Source organism: Sminthopsis crassicaudata, chromosome 1 (assembly GCF_048593235.1).
Source record: "Sminthopsis crassicaudata isolate SCR6 chromosome 1, ASM4859323v1, whole genome shotgun sequence".
Classification (NCBI taxonomy): Eukaryota; Metazoa; Chordata; class Mammalia; order Dasyuromorphia; family Dasyuridae; genus Sminthopsis; species Sminthopsis crassicaudata.
Window position 1 is genome coordinate 721,309,183 of NC_133617.1, and position 14,906 is coordinate 721,324,088.

Here is a 14,906-nt window from a genome sequence, read left to right on the forward strand (position 1 = left end):
GGATTCACTTTCGAATGAATAAATGCCCAGTTTTCTTTCCTTCTATTCATTTCAATTAGACAAACTTTTATTGAGCCCTTACCATGAGTCAGATATTCTGAAGACAAAAATAAAACAATACTTATCATAAGAGACTTTATTTTCACTTAGGGGATGGGAAGATATGTGTATATATTTTTAAATTATTTATTTAAATATAATTGTGTTTATGTAAATTATTTAAATTTTAAATTCAAATATGTTTTTTAAAAATTAAAAATGTATACAAATTTAAAAATATTTTAATGTTATTTTTTTATAGCTCAGATTTTATTCATCTCTACCCTATTTCCCAGAGTGCTATTCCTTATAATAAAGTGGGAAGAAGTTCCACAAAATTGAAACCATATTATAAATATCTAATATTCTATGAAATATTTCATACCTATGGAACAAAACTTCACAAAGCAATGGGAGTGTTGTGAGAAGGATATATTTTCATATATTTTCTTTGGGGTTTCAGTTGCATACATGTAACCTGTGGCCTACAAGCCATCTCTAGGCTTGTATAGAATGGGTTCAAAGTGAGAGAATTCCTACAAGGAAACTCATGCCCCCACTAAAAGTTTCCTCTAGAAATTTCTAAATATGGCTCTTATCTATCTCTGAGACAAACACAAAAGGAAGCAACAACACCAAAAAATTTTAAAGAGTCATCTATATCAAAGCTTTTAAAACTAGGTCGTGACTTCATATGGGGTTGTGAAAATCTTGGCAACAAGTAAAAGGTATCAAACATTCTGCCAAGATTTAATTCTTAATGTAAAATAAATAAGCAATCCATCTCGTTAGAATGCAAATTTGTTTTTGTCTTTAATAAAAAGAAAAACTGTTTTAAGAGAAATTTCTTTATGATTTGTTATCAATAAATGTTTTATATGTATATCTATTTTATATGCCTATATACCCAGGCAGAAAAGGCAAAAAAAAGTCCATGAGTAGGAAAAGTTTAATAAGTCATATATGTATATATATGGACTCAAACCAACAATATTCAAATAGAAGATGGGCTTTTTGTCACCTAACAAACTACAAAGTACAACAGATCCACACATAAGCCCATAAACCATGAAGACAACTATCTTTCCTTCACTAGTGAGACTGACTCATCTGGAGAATTATGTAGCCCTCTAAACTTATATAATCCTGCAACTGAAGCTCCAAGTAAGTGTTAGAACAGAGATGAACAAAGATCCCTGGGGCAGTCTGTTAGAGATTTCCAAGTTGACATCCAGCCAGACTTGCATCCAGGCACTTATCCAGTTTTAAATTAATTTAATTATATGATCATCTAACTCATATTCCTTCCATTTTCTCCCTGTACTAGAACAGCTTGAAAGATTTTTATTAAAAATCTTGTTTGAATATGAAAAAATTCTATCTACTGCATTCTCTTGATATGTCAGACTAGTAATGAACCTTAGTCTTTATCTGTTATGGGCCAGATCTGGACAGCCAGCAGCTCCAATATAATCTCCAAGTGATGAGGAGAAATTCCAAAAGTGGTAAATGGAAGGGACCTAGGTTAACTGCTTGGGGGAGAGGATCTGCTTGTATCTCTACAGATGGAGAAGGAACCAGATAGGTGCCCATGAGCACCTTAAGAGAGACAGAAAAAGAGAAAAAAATCTCGAAGCAAAGAAGACCTAAGAAACATCTGACACTGAAAGAGCACGGCTGATAATGAGACTATTGCAGAACTTCAAAACCCACAGGAATCACTGGATTCTCTGAGACATGATAAGATGGTTGCAGGACTTGAAAACCATCAGGAATCATTGGATTCCCTAACATGATGAGACTGATGCAGGACTTCAAAACTTGCAAGAATTATTGGATTCCCTGACACTGAAGTAATGGACAATAGATTGGTTTTGAACTATTTCTAGAACTTATGGACATGTACAATTCCTCATGTTGATTCATGTTGTTACATCATTACATCATTCATACATTTATTACATCAGCCTGTGTTACTATGTGCTTATGTAATACTTCCCATGTTGATGGATTTATGTAACCTATTTCAAGTAAGACCCTTCAGAAACCCGCTAATCTGGTTTGATTCCCCATTTTCCTTTGGTGTTTTCACCTCCCTTCCTTAGATGTCAGGGACGGTGTGATCACCTTCTTTTTTGGTGTTTTCACCCCCCCCCCTTTTGATCTGGAAAAAAATCAAAGATTTGAAAAAGGGTTGTACTCTTTATGGGGCTACATCGTCTTATATTAAGATGGTATTAGAGAATTTGGCTTTTGAAATTTTCACCGCTAGTGATTGGAAATCTGTAGCAAGGACATGTTTAGAACCTGGATAAAACTTGCTGTGGTTTTTGGAGTATAGTGAACTATGTAGGATTCAAGCCCAGTGAAATAGGCAAACTGGAGTTAATATACAGATCACCTTTGACCAACTAGAAGATAAAGGCCAGTATGCAGATGCTTTAGCACAGATTAATTATCCCATAGCAGCATATGAGCAAATTGCTGTGGCTGCTATCAAAACATGGAGCACCTTCCCAGGAAAAGATGAAGGTAAAGCCTTCACAAAAATAGAGCAAGGTCCAAATGAACCTTTTTGCTGATTTTGTGGAAAGTCTGCAGACAGCTATCATACAAACTCTTGGTGAAAATGCAGCAACAGGAATTATGATCAGACAACTGGCTAAAGGAAAATGCTAATGAGGTTTGTAGAAGAAGAATTCTGGGACTACACAAGGATGTTCCTTTAGAGGAGATCATAAGATGCTGTGCCATAGTGGGCACAAATGCCTTTGATATAGAACATGGGAAGATGGGGTCCCTCCTGGCAAGAGACTCACAGAGAGACTCGTCAATACTTTCAGTATGGTAAAGTAGGGCATCTGAAAGCTCAATGTGGGCATAGAGATAGAGAAGACAAGCTGAGAGACCTAAAACCCTATGTCCAAAAATGTCACAAAAGCTTCCACTGAGCCTCAGAATATAGATTGACCCAGAGAAATGAGACCTCAAACAAAAGACGGGCATGATGGCAGCTGAGGTTACACCCAGAGAGTTTTTAAAAGTTCAGGATTCTAATATGATCAATCAGCAGAAAAGCAATCAGATGGCAAAAAGGGATTACAACTGGGGAGAATACTGGCTTTTTAACCCGACAGAAGGGCAGTATCCAGTGTAAGCAGTTCCAATGTCGGTGTCAAGTGATATGGAGAGAACCAGAAAGTGGTGAATGGAAGGGACCAGATAGGTTAACTGCCTGGGGATCGGGCTAGCTTGGTCTCAGGAGAGGAAATGCAGGAGGCCATCCACCATGGTGGTGTAAGATTGAGTGAATCTGTCTGGCTGAGGTTGTCCCAGTTTATATGCTCTATTATAATTACATTATCATACGTGTAAATCTTAAAGAACTATATTAAGAACTAAGTACTGGTACTGAACTAGAGAACTATTAATCACCATGCTAAACTAGATAATCATTGTCTTATTAATTCCACTGAGTTAGCATCTTGTAAGAATCCTGGTTTCAAGTTCAGAGTTCTGGCCCCTAACTTTTATTTTGAGTCAAAACAATATGATGATGATGATGATGATGACGATGATGATGGTTCTGATAATGATGGTGAGAATAATAAACATACTCTAACAACTATAGTTTGATACAGACTTTTCAAAATAGGTTTTAGAGCAAGAGATTTTAACCTCTTTTAGATCAAGGGAAGTCAATGGAGCCCTTCTCAGAAGCATGTTTCAAAATAAAATACAGGGCAGCTGGGTGGTTCAGTGGATAGAGCACTAGCCCTGAAGTCAGGAGGACCTGAGTTCAAATCTGACCTCAGATACATAATACTTCCTAGCTGTGTGACCCTGTGCAAGTCACTTAACCCCAATTGCCTCAGCAAAAAACCAAAATAAAACAAAACAAAAATTCAGAAGTTAACAAAGGAAATTATATTGAAATCATGTGATTTCCCCCTTCCCTCCAAGTTCACAGGCTCCAGTCTGAGTTAACATGGGGGATTAGGAGGTTAAGTGATGATCATATAAGTAGTTATTTACCAAAAGGTGAATTTTGAGCCCTGACCTTCCTGACTCCAAGGCTGGCTCTCTACCCACTAGGCAAATGCCTCTCAACAGTAATAATTCACATTCCCTTAAAGCTTGTTAAGTCTTTCATTGCCATTATCTTGTTTGCTATGGCAGCTAAGAGCTCAAGACATCTCAGGCTGTATGTTGACAGAAGAGTAGTGTCTAGGAATAAGGAAAAGACAGTTTGGTACATTCTGCTCTGGGCAGAACTCTCCCCCCATTATTGTGTTCCATTTTGGACACCCCATTTTGGGGAAGGGCATTGATAAGCTACAGACTTCGGCAAAGAGGAAGATAAGCTCCATGATGAGTGCCTGAAGCTCAAGGCTTAGGAGAATTGGCTGAAGAAAGTGGCGGGTGTGTATCTCAGCAGAGACAGGCCTTGAGTCGGAGGAGAGGAGGGAGATAGAGCTAGTCCCCAAGGCTGTCAAGGGGAAGATGAATTCCAGTTGTTCTATTTGCCTCCAGGGCAGAATTAGAAGCAATTAGGAAGTTACAGAGATAGATTCTAGGTTGACAAGAGGAAAAACTTCTTAACATGAAGTGCTCTCTAAAAATGAATGAGCTTCTTCTGCCTCAGGAGGTAGTTAGTTGGATCAAGATACTAGAGGATAATTTATTGGGGAAATAGTAGAAGAGCTTCTAGATCAGTTATAGATAGGGCCAGATTGCTCCATCACACTTCCCCAACCCCCTCACCCCAAACCCAGCTCTGTCCTTGCCAAAGTCTCACATTCTGCAATTCAGTGACATTCTAGCCATCAAAGAAATGAGAAGACATAAACTGAATTTAAAAGGATCCCTCTCAGAAAAGCAAATTAAACAAGCTGGCATACATGGCTTAGTGAAGGGCACCGAGACAACAGGAAATGTTTCAAGGGACAATTGCCGTGATTACAATGAGTATAAGCAGAGAGTCCACCATAAAGATAATTGTAGCTTATAGACTAACATCTGTTACAGAGAATAAAATACACAAATTCTCCAAAGACGTTGACAATTTTCTCCAAACAAGGTCAACGCGTACCTTGATCACTGGTGATTTAAACAGAAAGGAAGACAGTAAAAACTAAATTGGAAAAATATAAACAAGCTGAAAATATTTATGTGGTTTCACATTTATAAACCAAAGAGGTCAAAGTGGATATACTGCTCAGAAGCCTCAAGCTAGACCACATGAAGACATTCTTCAAGAACAGAGTGGGAAGATACTAGACATCACAGTCGTCAAATATCAAAAAAAACAAACTTGACAAAATAGGAACAGACAGGAAATAATTGTAAGAGTCATTTCAGAAGCTCCTATCTCCTGTTCTGATCACTGAATGATTAAAGGTCAAAGTTAACACCAAATAATATTGATAGGTAAAGAAGAAGACTTTGTGGGTAAACGGCTCTGGCTGAACCAGCTACTGATTCTGAAAAGCAGAAAATGAATAAAAGATTTTAAAATAATTCCCAAAATGAGGTCAAAACCACCCCAGTTAAAAACTGATTCTCTTTGCCAAGTAAAGAGGTGACGAAACTGATTTGTAATAATAATAATAATAATAATAATAATAATAATAATAATAATAATAATTCAATAAATTGAATTAGGGATTTAAGGTTTGCAAAGCACTTTATAGACATTCTCAAATAATGAATTCTTATCCCAAAACTGGGGTCTTTGGGTTTGTCAAACACTAGATTGCTATAGTTATTGACTATTTTATCCTGTGAACCTGATCTATTCCACTGATCAACTAGTCTATTTCTTAGCCAATAATAAATGGTTTTGGTGACCACTGTTTTATAATATAGTTTTAGATCAGGTACAGCTGGGCCACCTTCATTTGATTTTTTTTTTTCATTAGTTCCCTTGAAATTCTTGACCTTTTGTTCTTCCAGATGAATTTTGTTGTTATTTTTCTAGGTCATTAAAATAGTTTCTTGGGAGTCTGATTGGTATAGCACTAAATAAATATACCAGTTTAGGTAGTATTGTACATTCTCTCATTTGATCCTTCCAATAGATGATAGATGTTATTATTAGCCATATTTAGAAAATTGAGGCTGGGAAGCTAAGTGACTTGCTTGGCCAGCATTCAAACTCAAGTCTTCCTGAGTCCAAGTCCAGCACTCCATCCACTGGGCCATTTATCCACACTCCAACGTTATGGAGGACATCTCACACAAAGTCCAAAGGAAAGAGTTGCCAGATGGTTCTGTTGGTGGATGACATTGTAATAGCTGAATTTAGCCCTGAAATACAATCAAGCCTCTTCAAAAAAAGATGTTTGATTATTTGAAAGAATAGGAAACACTTATGAATGTGTGTGGGATGAAGTGGATGAAGAAAATATATTGTCCATCCCATGGAGGTAGTCCATCAATGCATGTACCATGGAGAGTCACTGCCCGTGGATGATGAGTGAAAGTGAGAGTGGGCTGGGGCAAAGCTCAGACTTTTTCCTCCAACAATAACCTATCTTTTACCTCCATCAATAACCGATCTTTTACCTCCATCTATTATCTCTATGATGTGTGGAACAGCACAACCTCCGAAGAATTAGTATGGCAGGTGATTCAAGGAACAATACAAAGAAATGTTTCCCTCTCTTGGCTCTGTGATGTGGTGAATTGTGGGCAGAGTATTGCAGATACGGTCAGATGTAGTTTCTGTCACACTGCTTTGATGAGCTGTTTGCTTTGTTATTGGGGAGTGGGTTGCTGGGAACTGACTTGTATAAAAACCAAAAGACAGCATCAAAACATGTTTTTTGAAAAGAAGACATATGGTAGGTATAAGGAGAAGGCAGCACACTGCCAAAAACAATCCCGTGGGTGAGAAATGGCCTAAAAAATAGTTTTAAGGACACAGATGATTAGAAAAAGCTACCAGCAACAAACGGACAGACCAAGTCTTGCAATATCATCCACAGAATATTAAGGGTTTTGGAAATTGACCAGCACATTGATTATATCTTATATGGAGGAGGAAGGGAAAGAATTGGGCAAAAATTGCCCAGCTTGAAAAAATATGTACAATATGCTACCTGCACTGGAAAAAGGCATAGCCACAGTAACAAGCTCTTGGATCCATCCAATTCTGGGTCATTGTTGTGAGAATGAAAGTTTCAGAGATGACTGAATCTTAATAAAGATAATCATGGCCCCAGATTCGAATATTGTACTCCTGTCCAAAAATCTGAGGGAAGTGGGTAAATCTGATGAGTTACAGAAAATGCTCACCCATAACTGAAATGAGCAGCAGAAGCAAAAGAAAAAAAATTGGTCTAGATGGGAGAGGACCTCTCAAATATGTTCAGCAGGGGCGGAGAGAACAGAGGGAGAAGCGCAAAATGGCTGATAATTGGAGACAACAGCTGGATGCAGCCTTCTGTTTGCAAGGGAATTTTGGAGAGAAGCTATCTCCTGTCAATCAAAGGCAGTTGAGCAAGCCAGGGGGAAAAGGCAGGAAACACTGCCATAAGTAAAGCTCCGTCAGGAGACCTCAAAGACTATGTCCTCAGTAAAGTAAACTAGGATGTTGTGATGGCAGGATTACCATCAGTTAGCTCCAATGATAAGAAGTATAGCACTGAGGATCTGTATTCTAGCTAATGGCAGCTAGGTGGTGCAGTGGGGAGACCAGTGGTCCTGGAGACAGCAAGACTCATGTTCCTGAGATCAAATAGTGCACAAAACTACCTGAGTTACCTGGGCTAGCTCTTTAACCTTCTTTACCTCGATTTCTTTTTTTCTTTTTTAATTATAGCTTTTTCTTTTTAACCTTAACTGCCTCAATTTCTTTTTTTCTGTTTTTAATTATAGCTTTTTATTTTCAAAATAGATACATGGATAATTTTTGACATTCACCCTTATAGAATCCTATGTTCTAATTTTTTCCTTCCCTTCCCCCTCAGTTTCTTTATTTGTGAAATGGACTGGATAAAGGAAGAGCAAACACTTCAGTATATTTACCAAGAGAACCCCAAATAGGTCATGAAGAGGCAGGCATGAGAGAATAACATAAAGACAAGGGATTTATTCATTCTGATTTGTTTTCCCTCCTCCCCCCAATTAACAAGCATTTGTTTTACTTCCTATCTCCTTTCCCTCTCTCTGAAAAAAAAAAAAAAAACAACAACAACAACAAGCAAAACAAACAACAACAAAATCTTGTACAAATATACATAGTCAAGCAACACGTCACCACATTGGGTACTTCCAAAATGTATATCTTATTCTGCATCTTGGGTTTATCTCCACCTCTCTAATGGAAGCATTCTTCATCATTTCTCTGTACCATGGTCATTACATTGATTAGAATTTTTAATTTTTCAAAGTTCTTTAAAACATGATATATAATGCTAGCTGTTGTTTTATAATGTTGTTTTCAAATAAGTGATTCTACTGATTTTGCTCTCTTCACTCTGCCTAATTTTATATAAGCCCACAAGAGTGGACTTGAATTCAGGAAGACCAGATTTCAAATCCTTCCTCAGATATTCACTAGTTCATATTACAGTCATATACTATCATATGTTCAACCATTCTTAAATTGATGGGTACTTCAACTAGGAGAATTTTGCATTGATTTGTAGCAAATGTGGCTACAACTATATTTTTTCAAGTGTCAAGTAACAATAATGCATGTAAGAAGTTCAAGTTTCCCTCTCTCAAAAGAAGGTAAAGAGGAGAAGGAAGAAAAGAAGGAAGAGGAGGAAGAGGAAAATAGAGTCCTCTCCACTTTCTAATTCATTTATCAGAGGGAATAAAGAACATTGATTAAATGAATAGAAAAAAAAAACACTCCAATACACTTTGGGTAAAAAAAACAAGGAAGCTGGCAAAAAGAACAAAAACTTTATTATAAGTTGAGAAAAATGTAGCAGGGGAGGAAGGAAAGAAGCTGCCAAAAAACTTTAAGCTAGTGCTAATGGCGAGGCTCTGCTGATTAAAAACTACCAGAGCTCTTCAGGTTTTGGGGAGCCATGAACAGTAACACAGTTGCCATCAACAGAGTGGATACACAGAAAGAGTCAGAGGAAGAAGGGACGGGAGATGGTGGTTGGTGATTCCCAGATGAGATAGTATAGGACCCCAGAGTTAGGGGCCGGAAAGGACTTTGGGAGCCATTGAGTCCAATGCCCCCATTTTACAGATTTCAAAACAAAACAGAGTCACAGAGAAATAAAGTTACACAGCAAAGGTCAATATCTGAGTGAGGATTTGAAATCTGGTCTTCCTGACCCCAAGCTCACTCTTTCACTCACTAAGCCACCAAATTAAGGTAACTGTTTATCATACTAGCATTAACCAACGAGAAACTGGTCAACAATTGGCAAATCTAACAACCACTACCCAATTCTGATCCTCCATGGGGGGAGTATACAATACCACCACAAAGAACCTAGAAAATATTTCGAACTGGCACAATGGATATGTTTGGATATATTTTTAAACCAATGCTACTGATTAAAGGTAGAAGATTCAAAAGAGAAGAACATATCTGCGAAGTGATGACTAATTAAGAAAAGGTATGAGAATGGGATTTGGACTTTTGCAGGACTAAAAAATAGGAATGATGAGCTTCTGGCCACAAATGAAGAATATTGAATGAGGAATGGTAAAAATATGTTCCCCAGAATTATTATTATAAATGTTTATTTTACTTTGCTTAGTTGAAATCTAATTTTCTTCCTCTCTAACTGAAAGAAAAAAAGAAAGAAAAACAAAATCTTTGAAACAAAGGTGCATAACCAAATTCCACATCGACTGTGTCCAAAAATTAATTACTGCAAATCTGATAAAGAATGCTTTACAATGAAAGAGGAAGGAGAGAAAAAAAACTTCATGGATATGTGTATATGCAGAAAGAGAGACAGTGAGAAAGAGAGAAAGGGGAAGATTGGAGAGGGAGAAGAAGAAAGACAAGCAAACAAAATAGAAAATTAAAAATAGCAATATAAAGGAGGCATGGTTATTCACTAGATACAAAATCCCAAAAGATAATCAACAGAAATAAAATAGTAAAGGCAAGGGGAAAATTCGTTTTCACATGTAATAAGATTTTTTTGTATTGTTTTCATTTTATTTTTTTCAGTTAACAAGCTTTTATTTTCTCTATCTCTTGCTTCTCCCATTAACTTAAAAAAAGGAAAAAAATGAGGATGCTTGTAATATGAGCTAAACCAAGCAAATTTCCACATTGATCACATTCAAAAATATGTGCATCGTTCAGACATTGAGACTTATTGGGTTGGGATTCAGTAATAGAATATGACCTTGGTAGGGGCAGCTAGGTGGCGCAGTGGATAGAACACCAGCCTTGAACTCAGGAGGACCCGAGTTCAAATCTGGTCTCAGACACTTAACACTTCCTAGCTGTGTGACCCTGGGCAAGTCACTTAACCCCAGCCTCAAAAAAAAAAAAAAAAAAAAAAAAAAAAGAATATGGCCTTGGATGGTCATACCTTATTCAGAAGAAACAGAGATAACAGTTTATGAATCAGAATCTAAGAAAACAGATGAGATACCCAGTGGACAGTGGAGAGCATCTGGATGAGAATCAATGGTAGAAGAAATAGAAACAAGACTGTCATGAGAGTATACAGCAGACCACCTGGACATAGAGAGGAAGGAGATGAAAAGTTTGATATATAACTGACAGGGAAATGTATAACAGAATGGAGAGCTTTAATTATCCAAACACTCATTGGAATTGTTTTTCTTTTTCGTGGCCAATAGTGAAAAGACTGATAAATTCTTGACTTGCCTTAAGATGATTTCATTCTTCAGAAGATAGAAAAGTTGACTGGTATGACTGATATTCTTGACTTGATTCTGATCAACAATTAAGATTGGTTATTGGGGCAGAAATGGTAAGGATTTGGGGAAGAAAAGAGGAGCAGCTGGGGAATTCCACATAAGAATTTATGATAGAGAAGAGGAAATATAAGATTAGTTTATTAGAAACCACAGTGGAGGAAAACAGATTTCGTTCTTTTTTTTTTTTTTTTTAAATTTTATAATTATAAATTTTTTTGACAGTATATATGCATGAGTAATTTTTTTTATAACATTATCCCTTGTATTCATTTTTCCAAAATTTCCCCTACCTCCCTCTACTCCTTCCCCTTGATGACATTTTACATATACTGCAATACAACCTAGATACAATATATGTGTGTAAATTAAATTTTCTTGTTGCACGTTAAGTATTAGATTCCGAAGGTATAAGTAACCTGGGTAGATAGACAGTAGTGCTAATTTACATTCACTTCCCAGTGTTCCTTCTCTGGGTGTAGTTATTGAGGAGAACAGATTTCAAGCTTTTCCAAGGAAAAATAATTTAGAGGACATGGCTAAAATTCAACAAAGGGAAACTGGCCCAAAAGCTCTCAAGGAAATTCTGAGGATGCAGACAGCATCAGTTCCAAAAAGGAAAGAAGTAGGGAGTTACCCAGATGTTTCATTATGAATGTGTAAGGAAGTAATTTAACAATTTCAATTTTAAGATGACAAGTATTTGCAAAATCTATAGGGAACTGATATAAACTAATCTCCAATAGAACACTATTTAAATTACATCATTACTCATCTTTCTTAGCCTTTTTAGCATTCTATCCTTAGATGGTGAGTTTCTTGAAGGCAGAGGCTATTTTTTCCTTTTCTTTGTTGTTCCGTGCACAGTATCCAGCACATAAATGCTTATCTGATGCTTCTTGATATGACTCTACCAATTATTCCATGCTATTTTTTCAGAGCTCTTACTGAGTTTATAATCCAAGAAAGTTAATAATATCAAGAAAAGACCCTCATGGAAGATCCTTATGCAAAAGAATATGAAAAGCAGTTTTATCTGTATTAAGAAAAATCTAGAAACAAAGTGAACCCCTCTGTTAGTCTCAGAATAAAACTGAAGTTAGTGAAAATAAAAGATGTTATTTCACCCCTTCAAGTTCACAGAAACCCTGAAATCCCACTTTAAAAATCCATAAGTTTAATGTGAACAATTTCCCAAGAAGAAATGTAAACTGGTTAGTCAGTCAACTAGCATTATGCTCTTACTTATTATGGGTCAGACACTGTGCTAAGTGCTGGGGACATAAAGAAAAGCAAAAAGCAATTTCTGCCCTCAAGGAGATCACAATCTATTGGAGAGACAACATGCAAACATCTATAAAAAACAAAATTTATGCAAGATTAATTGGAGACAATCAGGAGAATGAAGACACTAAGATTAAGGAGGATGAGAACTTTATCAGAGATTTGAAGGCAGCCAGAATAAATATCAGGAGAAAAAATTGTTTAAATTACTAATAATCAGGGGCATCTAAGTGGTGCAATGGATAGAGCACCAGTCCTGAAGTAAAATCTGACCTCAGACATTTAACACTTCTTAGCTGTGGGACCCTGGGCAAGTCACTTAACCCCAATTGCCTCAGCAAAAGAACCAACCCCCCCCCAAAAAAACAAAAAAACAAAACTACTAACAGTCACAGATATAAAATTAAACAATTTTTCCCCTGAGATTTATTCTGGCTTCTTTCAAATCTCTGCTCAAGTCATAGATGTCAAATTAAAACGAATTTGAAAATATCATCTCACGTCTATCAATTGGCATTAATGGTGATGTTGGCAAGGTTATGATTGGATGGGAATGGTAATTCACTCTGTTGATGGAGCTATGAATGGATTCAGCTCTTCTAAAAGATAATTTGGAATTATGGGAGGAAAAAGTTGGTCATAACAACAACTAAAATTTATATGGCATTTTAAAATGTGGCAAGTACTTTATCAATAGTATTTCATTTGCACATCAATAACCCATTGAAGCAAGTATAGGATGATTTCTCCACTTAATTGATGAGGAAATTAGAGCTCCTAAAGATTAAATGATTTGTGTCAGAGGCAGAATTTAAATCCTACTATTTTTGATTCTAGATTTAGCATTCTATCCTTAGATGGTGAGTTTCTTGAAGGCAAAGGCTATTTTTTCCTTTTTTTTGTTGTCTCCAGCACAGTATACAGCACATAAATGCTTATCTGATGTTTGCTGATTGTTCCATGCTATTTTTTCAGAGATCTTCTGAGTTTATAACTCAGGAAAATTAATGACATTAAGAAAAGACCCTCATGAAAGACCAATATGTAAAAGATTATAAAAAGCAGCTTTATTTGTATTAAGAAAAATCTAGAAACAAAAATGTGCCATTGTTATGGCTGAACCATACATGAATGTAATGTAAATAAAGATTGCTAGGGCTTTATTTATCTGTTTATAGATAGAAAGTGTCAGGCCTAAAGTCAGGAAGACTCATTTTCATGAGTTCAAATCTAGTCTTAGACACTAGCTTTGTGACCCTGGGCAAGTCACTTAATCCTGTTTGCTTCAGTTTCTTCATCTTGAAAATAATTTGGAGAAGGAAATAGCTAACTGCTGCAGTATCCTTGCCAAGAAAACCCAAATAGGGTCATGAGGAGTTAGACGCTATTGAAAAAAATGACGGAATGAGAACAAATGTAGAGTCCAAAGAACAATAGAGTCTCAAAACAATTAGCATAATGCCATCCACAAATGTGACCATCAGGAAATTTCACTATCTTCATGGAATTCCTCTTTCTTCTAGACTTTGTAGAGCTCTCCATACTCTGACCACAATGATTCCTTTGGAGGAAAGTGAGATGATGTAGTCCAGAAGAGTGTTGAACTTAAATTCAGGAAAATTTGGGGTCAAATTTTATCCAAGACACCTAACTCACTGTCTGTCACAGAGAAAATCCCCTAACCTCTATGGACATTGGTTTCCTCATTTATAAGATAACCAGACTACACTCAATGACCTCTAAAGTCCCTGCCAGCTGGAAACCCATATACAACGAGAATCACAGTGTAAAAGAATGCAACACACACACACACACACACACACACACAAAAAAAAAAAAAAAAAAAAACAATGTCAAATTCAATGGCCAATATTGAGACCAAATTATCAAAATTAACCACATCTCCTTCCTTTCTGTGGTCATCAACATGTGGGTTCACTATTTGGGGTAACATACTTGGGGGTGTATTATTATTATTATTATTTTTAAAGAAAATAACATATAGAAGCCAGGACAGAGAAGAGCAGATGAAAGCAAATGAGTAGCATCATCCTGCAGGAATAATTCTGGGATTGCTAAGTGATAAATGCTAAGATTTTGCTAAAAAGGCTTTAAAAATGTGCTGAGTTTCAAAAGGGAATTAACTATGGGATGGGAAGGAAAAAGCAGAGGCACTTGATTCCCATTTCTATTTTGCTTTTCTCTGCCAAAGAGAGATGGAACAAAAATGAATCAATATTGTACTTACAAATCCCAGAAGCAATCTTAAGAGAGTACTTGGCTACCCTCAGAGCTTAAATCATCAATCCCACTTTAAGGTGTGAAAGACTAAGGGACAATCTCACCAAGATGACTGAACTAGCCTCCTTACTGATTTTAGTAGCTCCAGTCTCCCCATTTGGGACTCCATCATTAATAAAGCTACTAACAGCACCTTCCTATGGCATAGATCTGATCCTATCTTCCCCCTGTTCCAAAGCCATCACTGGCTCCCTATTCTCTAGGATCAAATATAAATTCTTGAGCCTGGCAGTTAAGACTCTCCACAATTTAGCTCTCTTCTACCTACCATTCTTGACTTTCATATACTCTATATTCCTTTCCAAAGGGAAGGTCAACTGACTGTACCCTCAACTTGGCATTCGAATTTCCTAAAAGCTATCACTTATACCAACTCTGCCTCTTGGAATTGTTTTCTTTCGTTT

At 36.6% G+C, this 14,906-nt stretch overlaps 1 protein-coding gene across 1 annotated transcript in view; it reads right to left on the reverse strand.

Moving 5' to 3' along the window:
* GXYLT2 (glucoside xylosyltransferase 2) overlaps positions 1-14,906 on the reverse strand; it is a 77,278-nt gene that overhangs the window by 24,998 nt on the left and 37,374 nt on the right. The window lies entirely within an intron of this gene.